Below are 21,711 nucleotides of genomic sequence, written 5' to 3'. Positions count from 1 at the left end.
AATAGAACATATGGACTGGAAAATATAAGTGTTCATATATTAGAGGTATAAACTATCAGCATTTAAAATGAAAAATATCATTTCTATAGATCATAAAGGTATTTAAAAATTGTATGAGAAAGTTTTCTGGTTTCATGGCCATGACAAATTAAGGTATATTGGACTTAAATTCCTGGTATAAAAGTGTCTAACACAGTAAAGAATATACAAAACAACAATTTTTGGACATTGGTCAAAAGATAGTGTAGGAGAGTAGTCCTGAGAAAAGGGAATCACACATGGTTCATGTTACATTCTTCCAGAGTTTATGCCCTGGGGAATTTTCCATAACATATCCCAGAGAAATAGGTCACAAGCAGCAACCAATGACCTTGCTTAGTGGAAAAAAATAAAAATTAGTTTGGGTATGCTGATATAGGTGTAAATTTTTGGATGGAGAAATTAAAAAATATGCACATGTCCAAGGCAAATTTCCTTAAAGCCTGACGTAGAAGAGATAGTGAAGAGCTCTGAGATATAAGAATATTCTAGATGACAAATTGTGCTAAAATTTCTGGAGTTATATTTAGTCAGGGTAGAGGTATCTAACCAAACACCCTATGCATTTGATGTAAGTTCCCATAAAAGTCTTATCTTAGGAGTGGACAGCCCTAACAATTATTAAAAGCAAGTCATGATAAATTAATATGTCACCCAATAAATTATTGGCAGCCAGAATCAATTTTAACACTCTTTAAAGAGGGCAACAAAATTCAAAATTTCAGTAACATGGTACGATGATGTGCAACATAAAAGTTCTAAAATATTACTAGATATGAGAATAAGTTAAAGAAAAGTCACAAATAACTAGAAAGATAAAAATGTCAGTAGGAATAGATTGAAAAGGGCATAAGATCTGGAATTGTCAGATAAGAACCTTAAAATAGTTTTATAATTATTTAAGGTTATAAATGAAAAGACATATACCATGAATAAACAGATGTGTGGATTCCAATAGATAAATGAAAAATATGAGAACTATTATAACTGAAATTATAGATTTGAAACCAAAATACCGATAATGAATAATTTATCACATGAAATTAAGATTGAAAATTGCAGGAAAAAAAAAAACAAACACCAATAGAAAGTATACAAATTAAAATGTAGATAAAGACATAAACACATATCAGTACTTTCTGGGTCAATATTAAGCAATTGATAGTATGAGTTACAAAAGAGACAGAAATTGAGTCAGTGCATATTTGAAAAAATAATAATGGAGTTTTTTCCTAAACAAAATGTATCAAAACACAGATAAGAGAAATTCACTAATCCCCAAGAGGGGAAAATGCTTACTCATATGATAATCAAATTTCTAAAACTAAACATAAACAGAAAATTCTAAAAATAACCAGAAAAAATCATGTGTGTTTATATATATTTATACACATGAACAACACTGAAAACAAAAAGCTCACTGTCTTTTTTAAAAAGTTATAAAAAACAGAATACAACAGAATAACATCTTTAAAATGCTAAAGAAAAAAATTCAATCTAGTATTTCATAGCCAATTAATCTTTTTTCAAAAATAAAAGTGAAATAAAAAAATTGTCAGGTAAAGAAAATTGAGATAATTTTTTGCTACCAGGACTGCATTAGAACATTTTATAAGAAGTTTCTATTTCAATGACAATGGTATCAGACAGAAATCTAGACCCACATAAAGGAATGAAGATATATGGAATGGTAAATATAAATGTAATTATGCATACATTTTATGACTTAATGTTTGAAAGCAAAAAGAAAATTAACTCTTTAAAATAAAAATAATGGATTTTAGGCATGTATTTTATAGGAAAATATATAGATATACATATAGCACAAATGTAAATAGAAATATTCAGTTGTAAGTTACAGTTCTCACATTACATGTTAAATGGTTAACATACTTCAAAAAATAATGTTGCACTTTTAAGAATGGATCAAACAACTCCCCAAAATATGTATAGGTAAAAATACAATAAAAGTAAATAATTTGGAATATTAAATTATACTTAATTTGGAAGAACACAGGAAAAAAGGAAAATGAGAATGTCCTGCAAAGGACAACAGGATAAATGAAAAGCTAATCACAAAATAGTAAACTTACAATTGATCATAACTGTAGTTCCATTAAATACAAATGCTTGAACAATCTAATTAATAGGCTGAGATTGTCACTTTGTTTATATAAGCCTTAATATTAAGATATTTATAAATTATGTATTTCAATTATAAAGCACAGATAGATCATAAGTAAATGCATGAAAAAGATACACTATGTAAGCAGTAATCAAAGGACAGTTGGTGTGGTTATATCAAAATCAGAAAGTTTTTATCATCAGTGATAATGAGGAATATTTCACTTTGATTCTGTTATTACCTTTCTTTTTTATTAGGTCTAAACATGAAGAATATTTATATGTTTCTAATTAATTATCTTTATGTCTAAATTGCTGCTTTGCTTCTCAACTTCCCAATTACTGTTTTCCAGTTACATTAAAGGGAAAAGCAAAAAGAGATGTCTTGTTCATAAATTACTCTCATTTCATCTGCATTCAGATCTGCAAATCATCACTCTCTTGGAAATTCTCCAATGGCTTCAATCATATGTTTTGTTAAAAAAAAATATGCTTCACATTTTGTGTATTTCTTGGTAGTCGGGTAGATTTGAAACAGCACAGTCCACTGTTGCCAGCAGTGACACTCAAGCATTGAAACTCTATAACCCTACACTTACGAAGTCACCAACAGGTCCGTTTTAGAGCAACTTCTACAATGAAGAATTACCTACTTTAACTATCTCATTTTTCAACTTATGTATACTTTTTATTATTCACATTACATCCTAGCAGTCAGCATATAGAGTTTTACATCAATATATGCTTGTTGAATTAATTGATGTACAAATAAAATGGCCACATTTTGGTCTCAAATATGTCTCTTCAGTTCATGTAGAAAAAAGCTTAACTTTTTTCTACAAATATCTTTCCAATTATTTGAATACAAGCATTGTTTCTCCTAATTATTTTTTCACCGTAGGTTAAATGTTGCTAGTACCTTCCATTGCGTTCTATAATATAATTTTTGCACTATCATGGCCACTTTCTACTGAATGTGTTCTATTCTTAAAAAATTTTTTTGTAACCCATTGCAATGTCAATTGCCATTCTCAATCTATTCAACCCTACTCTTATGTTATAACACAAGCTCAAGTGCATACTGTAAATAAACTCTGTTCATTCAAATATTGATAACTTGCTCTCCATGTTATCTCCTGCTCTCATTTTGATTATTTCATATCTAAAAAATTTCTGCACTGTTAATTCATTCCATATAATTCAGGATTAAGACATGACAACATCCACCCCCAAAAGAAAATTTGTCCACAGCTGGGCTGTCTGATACAGTAGGCAGGAGGTAGTGAGCATTTGAAATGTGGCTAGTTGGAACCAAGATGTACTGCAAGTTTAAAATGAACACAATTTCAGAAAATTAGTAAAAAGACATAAAATATCTCACTAATGATTTTTGTATTGCTTACATGTTAAAATTATAATATTTTGGATAAAATTAAATAAAATATAGTACTGAAATTAATTTCATCTCTTACTACTTTTTAAATACGTTCATTAGAAAATTTGAAATTACGCAGTTGGCTTGCATTTGTGGCCCACATTTCGTTTTTATTTATTAATATATTTTATTTCTTTATTTCTATTTAGCAACAGTGGCCCACAGCCATAAAACTGCTCAGTAACAGGTAGAGAACTAGAACTCAGTATCTCTTTCAGCTCATGTTGACTATGTCTGTACATTTCTCTAGAGAAGAAACCAAATTCTAAACATTCAAGTGCCTACAGAGACTATCTTTATTGCAAAAGTTCCTTAGCAGAATCACCATTTTCTATCTTGAGTAATTTCACAAATTGACTTGTTTATGATGAAGAACATAAGCAAACAATAATTCGAACTGTTCTTTAAAGATTCTGGAGGTAGGAGCTGCACTCACGTGGCTTATGTTGATGCTATTGGGAACCTGTTCTAAGAAATTCCCTTGGGACAGACCCAGTGAGGCAATCAAGTCCTCATTTTTTAAACTTTAGTACAATGGTATGTGGTACATTAAAGTCTAATTTGTCACTTCATGGAAAGTCACCCTGCAGCAAGGTTTTGACTATAATAGTCTTTCTTTAGATCCTTTCACAGGCACATTTTGCAACATACAAATGAAATAAAGGTATGATTTGTTCCCTCATTCTGCTGGATTCAACTCGCAGCTGACAGAAGTTTTTTATTTTTATTTTAGCATTGGAGGTTGCCCCTAGGGCTGTTGAATAATTAAGGTCTATGTTTCTTGCAGTTTCTCAACAACAAAATGTTGCTATCATTAGTTAATGAGAGAACACAAAGTTAAAGTCCCTGCTTAGGAAAGTAGTAGCTTTTTATTAACTTAGATTGTTCATTTTTTTATTTCAATATATTTGGGGGTAGAAATTTTTTTGTTGTTGTTACATGGATGAATTGTACAGTGGTGAAATTTGGGCTTTTAGTGTACTTATCACCCACAGTAGACACCATACCAAAAAGTACCTCTCAGCCCCTCTTGACCTCCCCCTTCAGAATTTCCAGTGTCCATTATGATACTTTATATGATGATGCACCATGAACACACATTGCTTAGCCCCCACTTTAACAAGTGAGAACATGCAGTATTTGTTTTTCATTCCTGAGTTGGGAAGCAAATATGTTCCTGAGTTCACTTAGGCCAATGGCTTCGAGTTCCATCAAAGTTGCTGCAAGATTGTCAGTTCTATCTGCACATTTTTCCCTCCTAAATTTGCAAATGCCTTGATATCCCATCAATTTGAAAACCTATCTGCTTCCTGTGACAGAGGTGATATTCATCTAAGAGTTGAAGGCATTTTCTAAGGGAAAACTACACTGAGTTTTATGTCTCCCTTTGTTAAATAACTTGCCAACTTATATTAATCTACGTATAGACACTTTATGCAGGCATCTTAGTTAAAAACTTTATACACAGTACCAAAAGTTCAGGAAAAAAACATTATTTTAGTCCAACTGCTTCTATTGTATCCCACTGGGCTATGAGGAACCAGTAGTGTTAAGACTGAAAATCAGGCACTTATCTAGAATCCTCTCAACAAGTGACATCTGGAAGAAACCCCTCGGTATAGCCGCAATGCAATTACAAAAATCTCATGGGTTAGTGTATCAACTCTTGGTTTTCACTAGAGACAAGACAAAGGACATAAGAGTTCAGGGTTATATTAGTTAATTAAATATTATCAGTGGGGCACTCTTGTCAATCAAATATGCAATAGCTTATTACTATCTAGCTATCCCCTTTTCAACTTTTTTCATCTTGAAGTTGATACCAGAAAACATCTTAACTTGCTCCTATTTAAGACTAATTAAATGACCATGCGTACCTCTGTTATTCTGTGATAGAGTCTTATGTTTCCTTTATGGAAGCTATGATGTTTTGGAGGCATTAATCTGTTTAACTAGTTACCTAATTTCTATCACCCATTAGACTCTAACTTCTAAGAGTAAAGGTCATATCTATTTTCTGTTTTGTTCTTTTTCCCCAATATCTAGAACAGGGTATTTAATATAAAGGGTGCACCTTAAAGTGTTTGATAAATATTATTGAATCCAAAAGAGAAAATATGTTTCACCTACAAACATGAGTGATGCTATAGCAGGCTGTCGAGCAGGTGGCACCTACAGCCTAGTTGGGCCAGGTTGGGCAGTAGAAGTCTGGCAGATTAGGAGGTATAATTGCAAGGGAAGAGCCAGGGACTGGATGCATCAAGGAATTACCATAGATGGGGCATCTAAGATCACTGCCAACAGGGAGTTAGTCCCCAAAACCTGCTGCACAAGTCACACATCAAGAGACATTCTGATCTAGAGCAGAGACTGGTTACCATCTTCCTATTATACAAAGAAACTCAAATCTGATTGTGCTTTCAGGGGTAGGGAGAGAATCTGTTTCAGTTTACTTCACTCCTAAAATGGCAATATTCTGAGTGCTAGGCCTTCCAGGAAAACTTTTGGAAACCAGGTTGCATTTTCCCTTAATAACTTCATCAATGTTTCAGAATTTTTCTGTCCAAATTTAAATAATAATTTCAAATCTCCCTTCTTTACCACCTGGTCCTCCTGTCTGTTACTCCTTGGTTCACTGAATGTCATTATTATTCCACATACATATTTGGTAAATATTAATGCTGTGACTTAAACCTTATAACTATATAATATAACATACCTAAGCAGGAGAAGTAATAAACCCTGCTAAGATAACATGCTGAAGTATTTGATATCAACTGAAGTTGCCCACGTAAATCACCATAATTTTTGCTGAAATAGGTATGGTTTACACAGACCACACACACACACACACACACACACACATAATATTATTGAGTTTGTTTTTATTAACTTCACAAAATGACAAATAGGAAATAGTCTAAATGAATCTTATTTTCTATACTTTGGGCCAATAAATTATAATATATTAATGTAAAACATCTACCTCTAGAGTACTGAAATCTGTAATATGTTACTTACAATTTATATTGAGTCTTTAACCCAGTAAGCATGCTTTATATTCTGGACCAGTCCAAGTTATTCTTCTTTTCTTTTTGTCTATATTTTAGACACTCTTGTGTGAATCCTTAATTTTACTGTGTCATTCTATCAGTCAGTATTGGTGGCTTCTTTTTGTTAGGTCCCTTATTACACCATTAAATGATTAAAGCCCAGTGTAAGTATTAAGCCTTTATGAGAACATTAAGAGAGATTTGTTTCATGCAATGGTATCTGCAGTGTTTTAGTCACTTGCTTTGTTTATTTTTCTGAAATGCCATTTGTGTGTGACTTGACCTTGTGGGTCTTTACGGGTTGTGTGCCGGCCTACACTGGTGGTTGTGTTCTCTTGCCTCTGTGGGAAGGAGGGGAGCAGATTGCAGAGAACATCCCAAATGTCTTTTAATGGAAATAATCTCTTACCCAATTCATGAATGAAGTCAGAGCTGAAAAGCAACACAGAACATCCTTTATCCTCATTGCCCTTCCCCAACCAATCTCAATATAAACATGCACCAATCCATACAATAGCAACAGCACTGATTTAAATTATTTGTAGCTTTTAGAGTGCAAAGTAGTTAGGATACAAGTCTAGCTTGTAGGCGTGTACTATTTCTGATCTTCCAATTCTAGTAACATGGCAATCTGAACTAATATGCAATTCCTCCTAAAAGAAGACAGTATAATCACCTGAAGTAATCAATTAAACTAATGTTTCACAACGAGTATAGCCAAGAAAAATACTATTAAAAATAAGATTATTTGACAAAAATATGATAATCTAGCATTTAAAAAAATGTATATTGAAATTAACAACTCATGTAATTAGAAAGATTAGCAAGTTTTAAGGTAAAGATAAGAAAATTAGCCCAAAATGCAGCTCTAAGAATTAAAGAGATGCAAACCATGAGAGAAGTTCAAAGATATGAAAAACAGAATGAAATTTTCAATTTTAGTCTAAAATAAATTCTAAAAGAAAAAACTAAGATAAAGTATTAGTAAACATTGAAAGCAATATTTGATAAGATAATAACTGAGAATATTTTATCATTGGAGATCTAAATCTGAAACTAGATACACTGTTATAAAAATTAAAAGAATAAAAGCAAATAAAAAGAATCATTTTTTTAAAGAAAAAAGATTTATTTCCCCAAAGGCACAATAATTAAATAGCTCTTTCAATAGCTTCAATGTACTCTACAGACAATGTGAGCATATCTTTAAACTAATGAAGAAAATATATTCAAGAATGAGAGTGATTCTTTAGAAAAATGAAGCATGAGAACTTGTTATTCAAACCTGTGCTAAAATTTACTGAAAGATTCATATGAGGAGAAAAAATTAAATCCAAAAAGATAATGACAAAGTCAAGAAAATTTCTGAGCAAAGAAACTGTTAAATAAATGAATTAATTTAAATGAATATTGATTTTTTTTCTTACTGATGTCATACCTTTTAATTTATCATTAAACCTCTAGCTTATAAACACTCAGCTTAGTGATTTTATACAATGGCATTTGCTTATCCTCTGTGGTAAAAAATATTATTTCATTTGGATGGAGAGGATAGATTCTCATTGGAAAGAAAAATAAATATCCTGAATGTCATGCTATAGTAATAGTTCAACAGTGTTAATTATTTAACCATTTGGTGAGCTGTATGACATCTTAATCCAAAAATAAATAATCTGGGGAGAAAACAGTAAGTCCACTCAAGTGCTATCAAGTATTGATATGTATGCAAATCATCTTATTAAAATAAAGACTTGATTAATTCTCAGTGGCGTTTAAGAGCCTGAATCTCCTGTAAACTCCAGGTGACAATGATTCTTTGTTGCCCTGAGTATGTGCAAAGTGGCAAGTGTCTTTATATATACTAGACAGAGTAATATTTATGTGCAAGCTTTACAAATGATACAAAAAATTTTACTACAAAAAGCTTCTTCACCAAATTGTGAACATTGTTTTGTATTTCTGTGTTGAATTATAATATTAACTTCTTTTCAAATATTATCTTTAATACTTCCTTTCTACAAGGTCTGAACAACAGCCCTTGATTTATCACCTCAGATAAGCCTCAAGTTATTATAATAACTCATGCTTTAAAATCCCAGGAGTGGTTTCCATTCACTATTTTAACTAGAGTCAAATTCCAAGTTCTCTCTTATGTAAGTAAGTAAAGTATTAGACACAAAATGATCACACAAAATGATCTCACGTGAGTGTGGGGCTATTTCGCTGAAGCTTCTCGTCTGCTCATGCTTTTTTTCTATCTTTGCCTTGCTGTTAACTAAATACTGCAGTTCTCAATCCTCTAATTAAGTAATTAAACACATGCTTTGGAATCATAATACATCGAATGCTTTTATCATTTCAGGTAAAACAACAAGAATGAGGTTAATTGTATTATTTCTGCAGTGGAAGAAAACAGTGCCAGATGGGTTTAAGCTATTTGTTTCTAAGTTTGAGGCAGTTTGTGGTAACATATTTGTGAAGAATACCAAAACCACCAGAGAGTTGACTGTCCTTGGAAAATACTGTGGTATTGGATATTTGGGTGATTACCTTATCAGCCTCAAGGGTAGAAATAGTAAGGCCTTTAAGGAGAAATGTTCTCAAAATTCAATAGGGGTTCTCAAAATTCAGGGGTTGAAAAGAGCAGATTTGAGACTGTTTTGAAATAGCTTTTAAAACCCTACCACTATAATTTTAAAATAAATTTCTGTATCATATGAGATGTGCATGGGATAAGAAGACAACATCTATTTAAGGGAAAAACTAGGCTTAGATTTCATTCCAAATAAGATGAAAATGCCTAATATTCTAGACTTTTTAGGCTGCACCTTGTTTTCTTTTTTTTTTTTCCCATTTTCTCACCCTGCACCTGCCACTGTCCCCATTCTCCCATCACCCTACTGACATCTGAAATTCTCTTGCTAGTGGAAGTTACACACTTCTTCTTCCACATTGTGGAAAAAAATTGGAGTAATAATTCCACAGGGAAAAGAAGCTCAGAAATACATTTATTTTAAGGAATAAATCCATTACTTTTTTCTTAAGATTATTTTTGATGGATAAAAAAATGCACCAATAAATGTGCTCAGTTGGAGTGATTGAAAACACCTCCTTATAATTTCTGATTTGTTGACCTAGACAGAATACACTTTCTTTAAAGTCAATAGTTTTCTATTCATAATGCCGGGTATGAGGCCTTACATATATGGGGTATTCTAGATGGAGTTAATAATGCATAGGCGGAATGCATATGAACCTGTTTTACTGATGTTTTTAAGATACATATTAATGACTATTTGCCACAGTAGATTGAAAAAGAAAAAGACAAAATTGGAGGCCAAAGCAGATCTAGATTAAAAGGTTGGCTCTTCCAAAATCTAGACGCAGTGGTTTTAGACTAATTCCACTGAGCCTCTGCTTTTTCATCTGTAAAATGGTAATAATTTCCACCAGAGATTCTTTTGAGTATTAAGATTCAAAATGAAGGTGAAGTTTTCAACATTATACCTGATATACTGCAAGCAATTAACTCAATCTTTGAAATCCATTATGAAGATGCACCTTAATCATTTAAAGAACATGCATATCCTTAAATAAACCAAGATATTATGTACAACATCTTGGTTTCTATGCAAATATCTTGGTATATAGTGTAGCACCAGATTTAAGTTCTTTAAATTTGAAGTAGATAGAAAATATAGTGATATACATAGGATTAAATATAATACGTATTCTCATGATGAATATTTGGATAAGAATAGTCATAATTTAAAATTTGCTCTCTTAAGAATTGTTGTCAGGATGTAAATATAAATGAGCCCTCAAAGGTACAGAGTTATCTAGCAACAGAATTGTCTAGCGATGAAATTATAAAGTTTTTTTTTTTTTCTTTTTAGTCATGTTAACTTTCAAAGATGACACCATGAATGAAAACCAAGGCAGCAATCTCCTCTCAAGGCACATAGCATGTGGAGTGATTCCAAGCGTGAACTCTCAGCTCTCCTGTCAAAAGGTAATGTTTAAGTTAGAAAATCAGATGTGCATGATGTACTTGCTCTTCATTGGCCCTAACCTGATCCGAACACGTACCTGACTTGGGCAACGAGAATTAGGATCAGTTCAATTTCCATGGTCAAAACTGGTGGATCCTCACTGATCTTCATCTACAACCAAGTGCAGCCCCAGATTTAATATAAAACATTCTAGGTAGACATTAGCCCTGAATTTTCTTCCTTCAAGAAATATAAAAGTAGATTCCTGCATTTGTACCAATACCAGGCAGTTTTAAGAACCGTAGCCTTGTAGTATAGTTTGAAGTCTGGCAAATTAATACCTCCCATTTTGTTTTTATTGCTTAAAATTGCTTTTGCTATACAGGGTCTTCTCTGATTCCATACAAAGTGTATAATTATTTTCTCTATATCTGTGAAAAATGATGTTGGTAATTTAATAGGGATTGCATTGAATCTGTAGATCACTTTGAGTAGTATAGACATTTTAACAATGTTGATTCTTCTGATCCACCAGCATGGTATGGTTTTCTACCTATTTACAAGTTCTGCTATTTCCTTCCTCAGTGTTTCATAGTTTTCCCTATAGAGGTCCTTTACCTCTTTAGTTAAATATATTCCTAGATATTTTATTTTCTTTGTTGCTATTTTGAAGGGTATTGAGTCTTTAATTTGGTTCTATGATTGACTGTTATTGGCATATATGAATGCCTCTGATTTGTGTATATTGATTTTATAACCTGAGACGTTGCTGTATTCGTTAATCAATTCTAGGAGTCTCTTGGTTGAATCTTTGGGGGTTTTCCAGATATAACATCATATTATCAGCAAAGAGTGAGAGTTTGATCTCTTCTTTCCCTATTTGGACTCCCTTGATTCTGCTCTCTTGCCTGCTAGCTCTCGCAAGGACTTCCAAGTGCAGGGACACAGACCAGTGGAACAGAACAGAAAATCCAAATATAAAACCATCCTTATTATATAGACACCTAATCTTTGACAAAGCAGACAAAAACATACTCTGGGGACAAGAATCCCTATTCCATAAATGGTGCCGGGAAAATTGGATAGCCACATGTAGAAGACTGAAACAGGACCCACAGCTTTCACCTCTCACAAAAATCAAATCACGGTGGATAACAGACTTAAACCTTAGGTTGGAAACTATTAGAATTCTAGAAGAAAATGTAGGAAAGACTCTTACAGACATTGGCCTAGGCAAAGAATTTATGAAGAAGACCCCAAAGGTAATCACAGCAACAACAAAAATAAATGAATGGGCCCTGATTAAATTAAAAAGCTTCTGCATAGCCAAAGAAACAGTCATGAGAATAAAGAGACCACCTACAGAATGGGAAAAAATTTTCGCATACTACACATCAGATAAAGGACTCATAGCAAGAATCTATTTAGAACTCAGGAAAATCAGCAAGAAAAAATCAAACAACCCTATCAAGAAGTGGGCAAACGACATGAATAGAAATTTTTCAAAAGAAGATATAAGAATGGCTAACAAACATATGAAAAAATGCTCAACATCCCTAATCATCAGGGAAATGCAAATCAAAACCACAATGAGATATCACTTAACTCCAGTGAGAATGGCCTTTATCCAAAAGTCCCAAAACAACACATGTTGGCGTGGATGTGGAGAGACAGGCACGCTCATACACTGCTGGTGGGACTGCAAACTAGTGCAATCCCTGTGGAAAGCATTATGGAGATACCTTAAATAGATTCAAATAGACCTACCATTTGATCCAGCAATCCCATTATTGGGCATCTACCCAAAAGAACATAAGTCATTCTATGACAAAGACACCTGTACCCGAATGTTTATAGCAGCACAATTCACAATCGCAAAGATGTGGAAACAACCCAAATGCCCATCAATTCAGGATTGGATTAGTAAATTATGGTATATGTATACCACGGAGTATTACTCAGCTATAAGAAATAACAGTGATACGACATCTCTTTGGTTCTCCTGGAGAGAGTTGGAACCCATTATATTAAGTGAAGTATCCCAAGAATGGAAAAATAAGCATCACATGTACTCACCAGAAAATTGGTTTCCCTTATCATCACCTAAATTCACATCTGGGAATGATACCAATCCGATATCAGACTGGGGGGGATGGGTGTATGCCTACATGATGAGTGCGTTGCGCACCATCTGGGGAATGGTCATTCTTGAAGGTGCTGACTCGGGGATGGGGGGGTGCCAGGAGGGGATGGGTATATACCTATATGATGAGTTCAGTGCGCACTGTCTGGGGAATGGACACGCCTGGAGCTCTGACTTGGGGGGATAGGCGGTACATGGGCAACCTATGTAACCTGAACTTTTGTGCCCCTCATAATAAGCTGAAATAAAAGAAAAAAATAAATAAAAATAAAAGTCCTTTAAATATAGAAATTGTAATCTTACTGGGGTCTGACCCTAGATTACATCTACCTCCAAAGTAGTAATAATAATTATTACTTGCCATTTATCATCATCATCATCACCATCACCACCACTAAAATTTGTTAAACATTAAGTATAAGATATTGTGCAAAGGTCTATGTAGGTATTATTCCACTTAATTTTAACAGCAACACTATGTGGAGGAACTGATAGGAAAATGAAGGATTATAGAACACTAAGAGAAGAATCCTGGATTTGAACTAAGTTCTATATGAAATCCTGGTCTGAACTCTTATGGCCTATGCATCTCTCTGTACTTTGTAGTGCACACCAAAGTCTAAATCTAGAACTGACAAAAAAACAAACAAACAAAAAAAATGATAGAGTTGACCCAGTTAATATTTTTCAGAAAGTAATGCTTGCGAAATTGCAGTTTTATTTTCTCTTCCACTGTCTATTACTATTACTAATACTATTTTGTGATTAGACAAAAAATTCTTCCTGACAAGTAGTTGAAATTTTAGCAAGATCTTCTATGAAACAGCTAGATTTAGTGACTGCCGTAAACCCTTATATTGACAGCATGAATTCATGGAGTCGTCATTTCTAGAGAGTAACTGGAAACTCTTCAGTTGCTTCCGTCTGTTCGGTTGTGTATTCTCTTTGAAGGCTGCTTGAATATTCTTTTCTCTCTTATAATGAAAAAGTAAAAAAAAAAAAATTTCTGTGGCTCATAAAGAGACTCAAATAAAGACATCTTGGATGTATAAACCAAACATTTTATTTAAGGGCAATATTCAATAAAAATATTTGGTTGGTCTTATGTAGCTCATCATGCAGTGCCAAACCATTTGAAAGCAAAAATGTTTTTGAATTGTGAGATTACACAAAGCATCTGGAAATAATAAACTTCTAGAGCTGGCTTACTTTTTATTTCTTGTCTTTTAAATCTTGGTTAGAAATTTCCACACCTAAGTATTTTTAAATTCCCATTTTTTTTCTCTCTCTCTGTTATAAAACCAGGTTTTATGTGTGAAGCAAAAAACTATGGAGAGAGTCCCTGAAAAACAAAATAGAATTATCAAATATCAAGCCTAGGTTGTTGGAGACAACTAGAACTGGAATAGAACTTACCTACTGTTTGTTGATCAATTGCTATGTGACCTCGAACAAGTTATCTCCTTGCATGGTCATTATGATGATACACAAATGGAAAATAAATAGATAGGTGATGGATAGATGGATACATAGATAGTAGATGGATAGAAAGATATGCTGAATACATATTGTATATTATATATACTCGCAGATATATACTATATATGTATACACACATAGATACACATACACTCATATATATTATACATATATAAATATAAGTTATGCCTATATATGTCATGGCCCACATTACAAACCCCTCCTCTCTTGATGAAAACCATCTACTTCAAATGAACTTCTCTGTTTTAAATAAATGAATTTTTGCTAAGAAAAAAAAAACTGATATCAGTTTAATTACTATTTACTTTAGAAATATTGGCATTTAAAAAATGGCAAAAATAAAATCATTGGCACTTAGGAATACCCGCAAGGCAGATATTTTGGGTAATTCTTGGTAAACAAATGTCTATTTTGTCCGATGCCAACATGAAAATGATCCCCCAAGTGGAATTGCAGGAGGCAATGATGAGGCCAGTGATAATTTCCAGATATTGCTTTAGGCTCCTCAGCAGTTGGGGGTAGATTGGATGTGGGTTCAGATGACAGAAGAATGAATGGAGATTAATAAAGATGAAATAATGTGCAGATATTTACCAAACACATAATCATGACCTGCCAAACAATTATGACCCAAATCTGGAGATACATTTGAGTTGATTTAGAACTTTTCTCCACCTGCACTATTAAATAATAGGATTGCTTCATAATTCTCTACAGCATAGAACATTACATGGTAAACAGTATCACATACAAACTTTGACTTTTCTGATATAGAAGTTCTGTGAGGAGAATAATTTAATTTCCATTTGAATCATAGTCCAAAACAATTAAAACGAATGAATGGAAAAGCAGAATGGAATGAAAAAGGAAAATGACATCTGTTAGGAGTCTACTCAGGAAATATCCTGGATGTGTTAAGATCATTAGCTCCTTTACTCTTCACAGTGACTCACTGGGATAGGATTATTTCCCCACTTATTATTTGTAAATGAAAACAATGAAGCTCAAAGAATTTAGGCATTTTGTCCTCATGCAGAAAGATAGTCTATGGTCATGCTGGGATCTGAATCTGTCTTTAAGTGTCTCCATGTGATCCAGCAATCCCACTACTGAGTATCTACCCAAAGAAAAAGAAATCATTTTATACAAAAGCACAGCACAGTTCACAATTGCAGAGGTATGGAATCATCCTAAGTGCTCATCAACTGATGAGTGGATAAGGAAAATGTGGTATACATATGCCATGGAGTACTACTCAGCCATAAAAAGGAATTAAATAATGTCTTTTGCAGCAATGTAGATGGAACGGGAGATGGTTTTTCTAAGTGAAGTATTTCAGGAATGGAAAATCAAATATTACATGTTCTCATGTATCAGTGGAAGCCAAATGAGTGGTATACATGCTCATTAAGTGGAGTAATGGACATTGAAAACTAAGAATGTGGGAGGATGGGAGGAGAGTGGGGGATAAAAATTGACCTGTTGAGTACAACATACACTGTTAGGGTGATGAGTACACTTAAATCCCAGACTTCAGCATTGTACAATTCATCCACATAACAAAAAGGCGCTTGTACCCTCTAAATTTATTAAAATAAGATAAAACATTAAAAATATCATATAATATGTAGTTCTTCAGAAATGCTTGACTTCACATTTATGCTCTTGCCATGACATCATTTATGTTTGCAACACAGTAGCCCCCCACGTGAGCAGTCTCCAAGCAAATGACCATCTCTAAAATTAATCTCCTTATGAACCTTGAAATATTTGCTTTAGGATTATAGTCTTTCGCACTGCAGGTTCTAGGGCAGTCTGACAGTATAAAGCAAGGAAGAATTTGTTGGTATCTCTTAAATCTGGCTTTGTTATTATTATTAGTGATAGTAGTAGTAATGATAGTAGCAATAGTATACAATTTACATAGCATCTTACTCTCACGTTTCTGAAGAGGAATGAAATATTTGACTTGCTTTAAACTGTGGCCCCTCCAGTAAAGTCCTTTAATGATGAATTTAGTATATTTCAGAGCTAAAAGAGCATGTTCTCTTCTGGGCAAAGTCCAGTAAAATGAATGCCTACTCTTTTGAAAAAGAGTCTATAACATATTTAAACATATATATTAAATACAATGATCTCAACAATGTAACTGCCTCCACGGTAAAAATCACTTTTTTTGAAGCTACAAGAAATACATAAACAAACAAAGAAAAATATTGTCAACTGTAGTTCAGGCAGCTTGGGAATTGATTTTTGATGAACTGCATAAGACAAAAACAAAAAATACACACTTATTTGCATTTGTTTTCTACATCTCTATTCCAAAGATACCTTTCGATGCTTGTTCACAAACAGCTGTCATCATTTGTCTTCAGAGACAAAATAAGGAAAAGAAAATGACAACAGAATGCATCCATTGCATCTCTGGGGAAGCTCCATTTTAATTACCTTTAACTTACTCTACTTAATTTGACAGTTGGAAACTTTTGTCTCATTTGGTCCCTAGAACTCAGTGTTATACATAGCTCAGTGAGCTTAATTTTATTACAGATATTATCCAAATGCTTTTTAATCATCCAAGATCATGATGAGCACCAGAGAGGCGATGGTATTTAACAAAGACATTTAACAATGAATTAAACTGAGACGGTACTGATTAATAAAGTTGTCTGAGCTTCCTGCTACAGTCTCAGTCTCTTTACAGTTGTTTTTGATATGATACTGTCATGGCTGAAATCCTAGGACTCAAGTCTCCTTTCTGTATGCAGTAAAATCTTGTTGATTATAACTTACTATCACAATATGTGTGATAATTCCCATAGGGCCTGAGACTGAGCTCAATTTGATGTTAATTTCACACGAAATTGCAAAGGATCCCTAATTCCAAGCTTATTTGAATAGAAGGGGTCAAATTAAAGAAACTTTGGTCAAGTCTTCGGTCTTTTCAAATATTCACATGGAAAATCTGTCAACAAGGCTGCCTTGGAGCTACCACTTTCTTCATTGCCAGTGGAAGATATTTGTGTTTGGAAAATATTTGTCTACATCCCAATACTCACTACTACCAATTAAAGTATGACTGGAACACATATGTAAATATGTTATAAAATAATTTAAAGGTGGAAAATGTACTCCTTATGGACATAAATCAGTCTAAAAATAAGGGGAGCACGAGAGTTTTGGATACTATCACTTGTTTGATTACTACGTATAGTTGACCACCTTGATGAATATTCAAATAAAATAAGTATCAAAGAAAGAGACTCAAACATTTTATTAAAATAATGTTTACTAAAATCATTGTATATGCCAAAAATGCATTCATTTATGCTATACCTGTCAGTAAAAGGGAAAATGCATCTCCTGGCCTCTTAAGTGTCTTTTGAGTAAGTTGTAAATACTAGAACTTAACTGGAAAGAGAAAAAAAGCAGGCAAACAGAGCTTATGAGTAAATGATTATGTGAGTACAGGACTTTGAATAAGACCAGAATTTCTACAGCCATCAATTCAACCCATAATGAATAATTATAGAAGATCCTTTAGAGTAGGTTAGTCCCCAACCTATGATGAGTTATATAATTATTTCATTATATATTACACTGTAATAATAATATAAATAAAGTGCACAATAAATGTAATGAACTTGAATCATCCCAAAACAATTTCCCCCATCTGGTCCATAAAAAAATTGTCTTCCATGAAAATGCTCCCTGGTGCCAAAAAGGATGAGAACTGCTGCTTTAGAGTGTTTGGACTCTCATTGGTCCTCTTGTCATCCAGGATCAAGAGATTGCTGGGAAGCAAATCAGCAGACTGGTAATGTGAAAGGCTGCCTCATTCCTTGCACAAGCAAAAAAAAAAAGAGTTTTACACAACTGCCAAAGTAAATGATGCTACTATTTTGAAGTGGGTAGAACACTTAAATTGTGCCAAAAGCTATTTTATTTGAATCAGTGTTTTTATAGCCTTATATGCAAACCTCAATTACTATTTACCACCTTACATCAAGATTTTCTACATACTTTATTTCCTCTTCTAGTATGCAAACTACATGAAGGTAGGAACTGGGCCATTATTTATGTAACTGTATGTCAAAGAAAAACAAGAGATGAGCTTTGGTTGTTATGTATTTATTGTTGATGTTGTTGTTTTTATTATTATTTTTTTCCTCTAATTACAAACATATAACCAGTGCCTGATGGTTTGGGGTAAAGACTACAAGAAAAAATTTAAATAATCTCACCAACTAGAAATAATATCTGTTAATATTTTGTTTATTATATCCATATATATATTTCTCCATATCATCTATGATTTCCAAGGCCTAATTTCACAAATACTTTTAGTAGCACTCATTTAAATTGATGACAATCTTCATCTTCCATATTATCAGATCTTTATTTCTCAACTACCTCCTTCTCAACAAATTTAAATATATAAAGTGTCTCTAATCTTGAAAATAGTATCTATTTCAACAATTGTATTATTTCCTCTTCCTCACTGTTCCATTAACCATTTAAAACTAACTGGCACCCTACATTACTGCAATAATTCCAATATTACCACCAATGACACTATGCTACTAATCAGATTAATATATCCTTTAGTCTTCATCTGATTTTTCCTTGCAGAAATATTTAATGGTATTGAATGTTTCTTCCTAGCATCACTGTCCTTGGTGTTATCAAAGCATCCTCTATATCCTCCTAATGCTCTTGATACCCCAGCACCTCTGCTGGTTCATCTTCTACTTGGCTGTTAAATGCTGGCATTTGTCCGGCTTGATCCTGGTTACCATTCCTTTGATAGCCTGTAGTTCTCCCTAAAGAAAGCTCATCCATGGTATTAGCTTTAATTACCACATACAAGGGATACACACACATATCAATCTTACTGTCACCATTTTTATTTAAACGTGTGAAAAGCTTCCGAAAACTTCTGGTTTTAGTTTCAACATGTAAAGAGCTTACAAGTCTTCATTCCCTTCTTACAATAAGATAAAGCTAAACAAACTCAAAACCAATAACTATTTTTGGAAAAGGAAAAAAACTGAAATTTCAGGGCAAAATGCCACCCCAAAATCTGGAATGATAGGCAAATCCAGAGAGTCACAGTGGAGGCTATTAATTTGTAGCAAAAGCTGTGAAGCCACAGGCTGATAGAATACTTCAAGGCAATTTCAGTAAATTGTTGGAGGTTTCACTTGGACTAGCTTTAGTCTAAGAAACTACTGGGGTCTGCAGTCTTGGGTGGCACCAACACTGCAATAAATTTTACCTCCAGAAACCCTACCAGGATATGACATTCTAGAAAAGGCTAGAGATGGTAAAAAGATCAGTAATTTCCAGGGTTTCAGGTGGAGTGGGGGAGCATTGAATAGATGAAGTACAGGGGGTTTTGTAGAACGGTGAAACTATTTTATATCATCTTATTATGGAGCATTGATGACAGTATGCATTTTTCAAACTCCACAGAAATTTACAGCACAAGTGAAACTTAATGTATGCAAATTAAAAATAAAGTCAGAGGATTCCAGGATGAAATGTAAAAGGTGACGAAACAATCACATGGTATTACCAACGTGTAAAAGCAATCTCACTGAAGAGGTGGTCGAAAAAGGTGCTGACATAAGTAACTTAGGAAATGAGTAGAGTCCGTAAGCCTAAAAATAACATACACAAACCAAAAAAATTGTACCTAGCAACTATACCATAGTTGATAAAGTAATTTGCCATGAAAGTACATGTAAATAATTCTGATACCGCTATAAATGTATACCGGAATTGAATATTTAGGTAAATGGATGGTGGGAGGAGGGAGCCAAATTTCTCATTGTTGGAGTTGGAAGTTACAGAGAAGCAAGGGGAGGAGGCTATCTATGTAGCAACAGATTCATATTAGAAGCATCAGTGGGAACACATTTTGCATAACATAAAGATGCTTTATGTAAAAATATTTACAGATATATGAAAATAGATGAGTTAAAATACATACATATATGTCTTTGTTACATCAGTAGGGAGAACCCAGAAGCAATGATTCCTCAGTAACAATAAACACACTAGTGCCCACACCTTGGTTTCTCATGCCATTCTCAAATGAAAAGAACCAAGACTTTTTAAGGAAACAGCTGAATCTAGGACTGGGGCAGGAAATACATAAGAAAAGTAATAATAAAAGCCTATGCTGATAGAGGTATGTCCAAGTAGAAGAGACATCAGTATAGGCTGTGCATAGTGACTTCTTTTCAATGACTACAGCATGGAAAGAGAGAAAAGCAGGATATTTTACAGTATCTAACAAACATCTCCTCTGCCAGGTGACAAAGGTCAGCACCAAGTCGCAAGTCGTGTTGGCAGTGCGTTCCTTTAACATTATGTGACAAAAATTTACCTTTACCCCTGCGATCTATCTCCCCAAGCCCGATAACCCCAGTCTAACCATGAGGAAAACCCTCAGACAAATGTTAATTCAGGCACATTCTATAAAATATCTGACAATTACTCCTTAAAACTGTCAAGGGCATCAAAAACAAGGAAAATCTGAGAGACCATTACAGCCAAGAGGAGCCTAAGGAGGAAAGACAACTAAATGTAATGTGGTGGTCTTGGGATAACAACGACAACAACAAAAAAGGACACTAGGTAAAAAAAAAACTAAGAAAATCTGAAAAATTCTCTGGACTTCAGTTAATCATAACATAAGCTGTTAATAATAAGAGAGACTGGACGTGGAGTATAGTTGAACTCTCCATACTATCTTTGCAATTTTTCTACGAATCTAAAACTGTTCAACAATGAAAAGTGTATTAAAAAGTCTCTGAAATTTTTGTGGCAACACTGTGTTTTTCTTTGTCGAATGTAAAATTGACTTTTGCCATAGTCACTTCCCCAAAGCTCATTATGTCTATCGTCTTAATAGGACATACTCTCCATAATATCTGTGGCCTTTTTTAAAAAAATTAGCATTATGTTAAAAATATTTCAACATGCCAATAAATATCCTTTTGTACACAGGCTTAATAATCTAATAATATGTATACCATAATTTACATAACCAGTCTCTTGCTGTTGGAAATTTAAAAATGATTTCTCAAATTGTCATTATCATAAGATACCATATTCATGATTGTAAGTAAGTCTTTGTGCACGTGTATGATTACTTCCCTGTAATAAATATAAAAAATATAATTACTAAGTCACAGAGTGTGCAAAGTTTAGACTTATGATTCATATTTTCTAATTGCCACCAGTCATGTATGAAATTTAGTTCCCAGAACTTTCAGTGAAATTGTGATAGCATCTTTGCATTATGAGAGTGTACAATTTTATTTTTATTTATATAATTACCAGTGAGGTTAAAAATTAAATATATTTATTAGATATTTGCATTACCGTTTAATGAATGAATTGCTTTTATCTTCC

This window comes from Eulemur rufifrons, chromosome 1 (genome assembly GCF_041146395.1).
Source record: "Eulemur rufifrons isolate Redbay chromosome 1, OSU_ERuf_1, whole genome shotgun sequence".
Classification (NCBI taxonomy): domain Eukaryota; kingdom Metazoa; phylum Chordata; class Mammalia; order Primates; family Lemuridae; genus Eulemur; species Eulemur rufifrons.
The sequence above is the reverse complement of the archived record's forward strand: the minus strand, read 5'-3'. Positions refer to the sequence as shown.